Raw genomic sequence first — 9,050 nt, 5'->3', positions numbered from 1 at the left:
ATTTATTTATTTATTTATTTACTGTCGTTGATAATCTCCTTTTAACTCAGTTTATCTAGACGCAAAAATCTTTCCTGTTGCATATTTCATCTGTTGACATATCATCAACTGACCGTTTGATATAAAACAAAAAAGTTATTTTTTTTTATAATGCATATTAATTTTGGTTTTCTCGTGGAAGCTGGCATAATGCATGAATTTAATTCGGTTCTCTTGCTTCTATATTTTTTTTTTTTACTTTTTTTTTTTTTTGGGGGGGGGGGGGTGAGAGGGAGAATTTTTAAAAAATATGAATTCAGTGAATCTGTAAATATTGCTATAGATTCAGCCGGACTTTGGCTATGCAAAAAAAAAAAAAAAAAAAAAAAAAAAAAAATCATAGAACTTTAAATTTGTAATAAAAAGTTATAATTGAAAAACTGATTTGGGAAGTTGAAGTTGCCTTTACAGTCACATAACTGCATGAATTAACCTTGATATTAATGTTCCTAAACTGCGGGTACATCATTACGGGGAAAGGATAAAGTCATATTTAGGATTCTTGATCAACACTACTCTCGGTGATAGAAGACGTCAGTATATATTTATTCTTTCTTCCTGTCTCTCTCTCTCTCTTTCTTTGTCTGTCTGTCTCTGTCTCTCTGTCTGTCTATCTGTCTCTTGTCCTCGCACGCTCTCTCTCTCTCTCTCCCTCTCTCTCTCTCTCTCTCTCTCTCTCTCTCTCTCTCTCTCACTCTCTCTCTCTTTCTAACGTCTGTCTATCAGTTAGTCAGTCAGTTTATCTGTCCCTCTCCCTCCCCACCCCCCTCTCTCTTGTAGCGACTCCGGGCACGTAGGGACATACATTACGAGCCATAGAATGCTTACTCATCATGTTGTATTATCCTAAATTGTTCAACGTTCTTGTTTATAACTTTTAGCAGGTTCCCGCAGCCGCTACAGGATTTAATTGCCATCCCAAATCATTAGGGAGTCCGGTAATGTGTTCAGTGGCTTGATTAGCATCAAAGGGATTATGTAAAGCCTGCCATCAAACTTTAATGTTTATTAAAATATGTAAGAGCAAAGAAATAAACAAATACATAAACACGTGTACTAAAATAAACGAAATACGTGCTTAAAAAACGAAAACACGTGAATAAGCAAAGTTAGAAAATGTTTACGAAATGTTAAAAAAAGGACATAAAACACTGTTGGAAATATTTGACACGGGAACACATACACACTTTCAGGTCAAAACAGGTGTAGAAAACACGTTAAACTTTCTGTACTAAAAGCATTAACGTGGCTTATTCATCGTCACTTTGCACTATAACGATGACTAAATCCCGTGGTGGCTTCGAGAACCTGCTAAAAGTTATTAACAAGAAAGATGAACAATTTAAGATAATAGAGCATGCTGAGGTCTCTCTCTTGAGTCCTCCTTGTAAGCCACCTTCCCGAATGCCTGCCTGGCTTAGAGTGAGAGCGACAAAACCCCGCCAAGCTGGAGGTGAATAGTTCCAGGTGTTTTGAAGAGGCCCAGACGGTCGTACGCTTGTTTAGGGGGAAGTAATGATTTATATGGAGGAAACTGTGGCACAGCGGTAGGGAGCCGTGCCACTACACTCTCTCTCTCTCTCTCTCTCTCTCCCATCCATGCACACTCATTTCCTATCCGCCCCCTTTCTCTCTCGTTCTCTTTACCATTTTTTTCTCTTTCTTTCCCTCCCTCCCACTGTCTCTCATTCTCTCTGCCGATCTTTTCATCTACTCGCTGTTTGTCTTTGTCGATCTTTTTTTTTTTTTTCTCTCTCTCCTAATTGATTTGTCTATATATTCTCTCTCCCTCTATCTGTCTATCTATTTATCTACCTACTCTCTCTCCCTCTCTCTGTAGACCTATTTATCTATCTACTTTCTCACTCTCTTTCGCTCTCCCTTTCCCCTCTCTCTTTAACAATCTATCTTCTGCACAGACATTTTAAACAGACATGTAACTTAATTTCCTGTGAACCGTATTCATGCTGACAAATGTAGAAAATGTATGAATGTGAATGAATATCTTCACAATACAAGGGGTGTATTTAACTTCGAATATATTTTCTGACCAAGATATACTCGAAACCGGTTAAATAATCTCTTGTATTGAGAATGAATGTCTTCGCAATACAAGAGATGTATTTGACCGGTTTCGATCATATCTCCGTCATATATTTCTGACGGAGATGTTTTCGAAATCTATTAAATTCATCTCTTGGATTGTGAAAATATTCATTCTCATTCTGCACCTTACTTTCTGGGTAGATTTCTCACTTCCCCTAAGGTCTCAAAGATTCAATTTTTCGTAATGAATATAATGAATATCATTATCCTACTGATAGATTGTGATGTTCACAAGCCTTTCATTGAATAATTAATTAGAAATTTGATATAAATTGGAAACTAAAGAATTACTTATGAAGATGTTTATGCTAAGTGACACAATATATATACGGGAGGAAAAGTCTTTCCAGGTTTTCAATTTCATGATGTCATCGATAGAATTATGTTAGAATTGGTAATGTGCAGGAAAATGTGATATGTAAATAGACAGAATATATGAATACGTAAATCAATATGTATCTATTTATCAATCTATATACCTACCTACTTACTTGCCTGTCTATCTTTCTGTCTACCTACCTACTTACCTATCTATCTATCATTGTTTATCTATCTCTTGATCTATCTATCTATCTACCTACCTACATGCATACCTATCTATCTACACACACACACACACACACACACACACACACAGACATACACACACACATACACACACAGACATACATACACACATATATACACAAAAACACACACACACATATATGTACATATACACACATACCAATTATAACAAAGAACAACAAAGAACCGAAGCTGCCCCGCCCCCCCCCCCCCCCCCCCCCACTTCCTCGTGCATTCCGCTGTTCCCGCCAGTAACCCCCCCCCCCCACCCTCACCGGCTCTTCCCCAAAGACCGAAATTTGGCCCTAGACCATTTTCTTTCTTTTCTTCCGTCTTTCGCAGTCTGAAATAAAGGCAAACTTTCTTTTTTTTTTGGGCTTTTTGGCTCAATTCCAGACGATTTTGATAAGAAGATCATGTCAATTTCTCGAACTTTCTCTCGCCGGAGACGTTATTCTCTCGTTCTGTTTCTCTCCTTTTCGTTTTCTTTTTCTTCTATATTTGCTTTCCTCTTATTTTTTTTTTTTTTTTTTTTTTTTTTTTTTTTTTTTTTTTTTTTTTTTTTTTGTCTATGTTCATCGTCTGGTTTTGATTTTTCCTTCTGTTCTTCTTTCTCTTTCTCCTTATTCCTTTTTCTTTTGTGGTATGTACATCTTCGTATCCTTATTTTGTTTTCTTCAATATTTCCAATATTCTAATTTTCTCTTTACTTTATTTCTCTTACTTTTTTTTTGTGTTTCCCTCTTTCTTTGCTTCTTTCCTTTTCACATATTCTCCTTTGTGAAATTATTTTAATTTTCTTCATCTTTTCTTCTTCCATCTCGTCTTCTCCGTCTTCGTATCGTTATTTTCTTATTATTTTTCTCTATCACTATCATTACCTTTTCCCTTTACCCGTTTCCTTTTTAATCAAATATTTCCTCCATTTCATCCTCCTTCTCTTCTGTTCCCATATTTATTTTCTTCTTAAACATTTCCTCTTCATTCTCATGTCACCGTTATCTTTTTTTTTCTTCTTCCTTCTTCCTTCTTCCTTTCCTCTTTTTTTTTTTTTTCTTTGTCCTTTCCTTTTCCTTCTTCCTTATCAACCTTCTCCTGTATCTTCCATTTCTTGAGAAAATATTCCAATCGCGCAATATTTTTTTCATTATTTATCGTCGCCTCGTGTCATATATATTTGTGTGTTTTAACTGATACCGCGTTTCATCACGTATGTTGTCATCTCCAAAGTCTGCAGGAGAAAGAGAGGGAGAGGGAGGGAGAGGGAGAGGGAGAGGGAGAGGGAGAGGGAGGGAGAGGGAGAGGGGGGATAAGGAGAGAGGGAGGGGGAGGGATAAGGAGAGAGGGAGAGGGAGGGATAAAGAGAGAGAGGGAGACTGAGGGTGTAGGAAAGAGAGAGGGAGAGGGAAAGAGAAGGAGAGAGAGGGAGAGTGAGGGTGTGGGAAAGAGAGAGGGAGAGAGAAAGAGAAGGAGAGTGAGAGAGGGAGAAGGAGGGGAAAGGAGAGGGAGAGAGAATGAGAGTGAGAGGGAGAGGGAAAGAGAGAGAGTGAGAGTGAGAAAGAGAGAGGGAGAGTGAGAGAATAAGAGAGGGGGAGAGGGAAAGAGAGTGTGAGAGGGAACGGGGAAGAGTGGGGAGAGAGGGAGAGAGGAAGAGGGAAAGGGATAGGGAAAGGGAGAGGGAAAGAGAGTGAGGGGGAGAGTGTGAGAGGGAGAGGGAGAGGGAGAGAGAAAGAGAGGGAGTGGGAGAGGGAGAGGGAGAGGGAGGGAGGTGGAGAGTGAGAGTGAGGGAGTGGGAGGGAGAGAGGGATAGGAAGGGAGAAGGAGAAAGAGAAGGAGAGGAAGAGCGTGAGAGTAAGAGTGAGAGGGAGAGAGAGAGGGAGAGGGAGAGAGTGAGAGTGGGAGAGGGAAAGGGAGAGGGAGAGGGAAAGAAAGAGAGAGGGGGAAAGAGGGAGAGGGAAAGAGAGAGGGAGATGGGAAGAGGGAGAGAGAGGGAAAGAGAGGGAAAGAGAGAGGGAGATACAGAATGAGAGAAAAGAAATAGAAAAATAAACAGAAAGAGAAAATGAAAGGAAAAAAATGAAAGAAAAAAAGAAAAGAAAGAAAGAGAAAGACGGAACGAAAACCAGAACGAAGCAAACGAGAGACAGAGAGAACTCGCGAAAACCCCGTTCACGGTCGTCGCCTCGCTGTTAACAACATTGTTATCACCTTTTTCCCGATATCAGATCCGAAATTTTCTGTCGTTGTTATTCCATCCATGTCACCGAACGAAGGTAATGATATTCTGAATAACAACATCCACCACGAACGAAAAAATATGGATAGGTACAATGTGAACGAAAGAACAATACTTATTTCATACCAAATCAACAGAGCAGATTTATTTTTTCATTTATATTTTTTTTTCTTTTTTGGTTCGTCTTTTGGGTCCCAGGAGGAGGTATAAAAGTCTGTCTTTAATTATATTGCCTGAGTGACAAATCTAATCAACCAGTTAGTGAGGAGGAGGTTGGTGTAAGGGAATTACGCAATAATCTTACGTACATACATTCTTACACAGAAACATACATACACGCATAAACACATGAATAACACATATTTAGGCAATTACACACACACACACACACACACACACAAGACAAAACCAGCAAAAAAGATTAAAGAGATAAAGATATGGGTCCATAGGATAACTTATAATTAATGAAACACAAGAGAAAGTGAAAAGGAAGAATTGGTACGAAGAGAAGGTTAAGAAAGTAATATTAAGAAGTGGAAGATGACATAGCAGATAATTGACGTGTGAAAGCAATAATGATAATTATGATATTGTTGATAGCGCGCACACACACACACACACACACACACACACACACACACACACAACATAAAAATGACTATCTAGAAAAAAATATATATACTAATGATAACAATAATAATAATAATAAAAATAATAATGATAAAAAATAATAATAACAATGATAATAATAATAATAATAAAAATAATAATGATAAAAAAATATAATAACATTGATAATAATAATAATAATAATAAAAATAATAATAATAATAAATAATGATAATAACAATAATGATAAATAATAATAATAATAATAATAATAATAATAATAATGATAATAAATAAATAAGAACAACAACAAACGAACAAATAAAAATTATAAAAAAAACAAAACAAAAAAAAACCCGCTGAAATGTACTAGGCCCTAAACTCAACCTCCTCGCCTCGCCATGACTCGATGACGTCAGATCCAAAGTCAATATCTTGAGTTGATTGGATAATTGGACATCTTCGGCCGAGCGTTGAGTGCTGTAACGTAACGCTGGCTTGTGAGAGTCCGGATGTCACAGGGAAAAAGGAGATGACGTCACGGGGAAAGATTATGAAGTCACAGGAAAAAAGGATTGATGTGACGGATGAGACCTGACGTCACAAGTAAAAAAGCCTGAAGTCACAAGAAAAGGGCCCGGTTTCAGATATGAAGAGCAGGACGTCACAAAATAAATAAATAGATAAAAAATAAAACGCTTGACATCACAAGCAAAAGATCTGACCTCACAGGGGAAAAAACGTGATGTCACAGAAAAAAATATCGAACATTACAAACAAAAGACCCGTCGTCACAGAGAGAGAGAGAGAGAGAGAGAGAGAGAGAGAGAGAGAGAGAGAGAGAGAGAGAGATAGAGAGAGAGAGAACGAAAAAGAGAGAGAATGAGAGAGAGAGAAAGAGAAAGAAAGAGAGAGAGAGAGAGAGAGAGAGAGAGAGAGAGAGAGAGAGAGAGAGAGAGAGAGAGAGAGAGAGAGAAAGAAAGAAAAAGAGAGAGAATGAGAGAGAGAGAGAGAGAGAGAGAGAGAGAGAGAGAGAGAGAGAGAGAGAGAGAGAGAGAGAGAGAAGAGAGAGAGAGAGACAGAGAAAGAGAGAGAGAGAGAGAGAGAGAGAGAGAGAGAGAGAGAGAGAGAGAGAGAGAGAGAGAGAGAGAATGAGAGAATGAGAGAGAGAGAGAGAGAGAGAGAGAGAGAGAGAGAGAGAGAGAGAGAGAGGGAGAGAGAGAGAGAGAGAGAGAGAGAGAGAGAGAGAGAGAGAGAGAGAGAGAGAGAGAGAGAGAGAATGAGAGAGAGACAGAGAAAGAAAGATAGATAGATAGATAGATAGATAGATAGATAGATAGATAGATAGAGAGAGAGAGAGAGAGAGAGACAGACAGAGAAAACTAACATCACAGGCAAGAAGACCCGACATCATACTCAAAACAAACATCACACTATCACAAAGCGCCCTGGACATCACACAACCTTCCCTCCATCGGACGGACATTTTCAAACAGCCTAATTTCCCCGCAGCCCGGTCGTTATAGAGTCGCTCGGCCATTCACGACCCACGTAAATACCTTCGTTATATACTCGACTCTCAATGACGAACCGCGATGTCTATAATCAAGCAGGCGGAAAAAAAGAAAAAGAAGAGAGAGAAAATGAAAAGAAAGAGAGAGAGAGAGAGAGAGAGAGAGAGAGAGAGAGAGAGAGAGAGAGAGAGAGAGAGAGAGAGAGAGAGAGAGAGAGAGAACGAATAAAAAGGAAACGGAAAAGAAAGAAATAAGGAAAGGAAAACAGAAAACAGATAACATATTTTCTTTAGCATTCCAAACGGTGAGAATAAACTGCACACGTGGATTTACTTTTTTAGTTGTGGTAAAAGTAACTGTTTGAACCTTCTGAAGATATTGAACCTTTTGGAAATAGCAGAACTTCTGGAAATACTGAGTCTTTTGGAAATATATGAACCTTCTGGAAATATTGAACCTTCTGGAGATATTTGAACCTTCGGTAAATATTGTGCCTTCTGGAAATAACGAACCTTCAGGAAATATTTGAACCTTTTGGAAATACTGAACCTTCTGAAAATATTAAACCTTCTGAAAATATCACACCTATCGAACCTTCTAAATATTTAAATCCATCTGAAAAATTTAATTCATTTGAGAAAAAAAAAAACTGAACCCTCTGGAAATACTGAACCTACTGGAAATATTGAACCTTCTGAAAATATTAAACCCTCTGAAAGTATTTGAAACCACTGAAAATATCGAACCTTCTGAAAATATTAAACTTCTAATAACATATGAACCTTCAGAAAATGCAGAACCTTCTTAACATACCGAACTTTCTAAAGAATATTTAAACCTGAAAATATAAGCTCTAAATCAGGCATAAACCGTGAGGACAAAGCTACGACGTCTTGACTGAAAGCAAGAGTAATATAAACAGGACGGAGAACCTGTTTGTGAATGTTTGTGTTTACGCATGGAATTACGCGGGTAAATACGGAGACATTTCAGACAAACAGGGATCATTTATTGTTCCTTGTTATCTCAATCTCCTTCTCATCTGCATGGCTCTGTATTTGTTTGTTTGTTTGTGTGTGTGTGTGTGTGTTTCTACCTGTCTGTAGGTCATCTGTCAATCTCTATCTATAACTGTCCGTTTGTATCTTTGTCTCTCTGTTTCTCATATATATATATATATATATATATTATATAAATGTATATATTATACATACACATATATACAAACATACATACATAAATATCCCTCTCTCGCTCACTCTCTTTCTCTCTCTATGCCTCTCTTTCTGTACGTTTCTCTACCGGTTTCTTTGTCTTTCTCTCCCTGCCTCTGTCTATTTCTCTGCCTGATTGCCTCGCTCTCCCTCTCCTTAACAATGCCTGTGTATACAAGACAACACTAATTATTCTCATGATTGTCATTTCGTTATGTATAATTATAATTCCGTGATTAATCCTGGCTTATCATACCATCCATATGCTTCATCACTGTAGAGTAAAGCAGCCCTCACTTAGAATACAGCTCAGTAAACACAATGAGTCAGCATATCCTGTATTCTGACATCCATGGACACTAAATTTCTATCAAAATCCCTGCTATTTTATTATTCATTCAATTTTATCTAATTCGTCTTCTTCTATATGTGTATATGTACATGTACACACACACACACACACACACACACACACACAAGCAGAGGTGGACATTAAAAAAATCCGACCATCGAGAATCCGGCATTGCTTTCTGAACACCTTTTCCAATTCACCTCGTTGGCTCGACATTGTTTCCTGGAGTCGGAGGTTATATTTTGATGGCGCTGTAGTCTAGAATCAGGTGTTGGGGTTTGCTTGCGCGTGCTTACAGGCATTCCTGCTCATTCCTTCTCAATTTATCATTTATTTGCTGCTGCATAGCCCCGTGATGGTATGTTCGGCATTTTCGAAAGTCCGGCACTCCTCATGTCCCGACTTTTCCGGAT

Source organism: Penaeus chinensis, chromosome 12 (genome assembly GCF_019202785.1).
Source record: "Penaeus chinensis breed Huanghai No. 1 chromosome 12, ASM1920278v2, whole genome shotgun sequence".
Lineage (NCBI taxonomy): Eukaryota > Metazoa > Arthropoda > Malacostraca > Decapoda > Penaeidae > Penaeus > Penaeus chinensis.
This window is presented reverse-complemented; position numbering follows the sequence as displayed.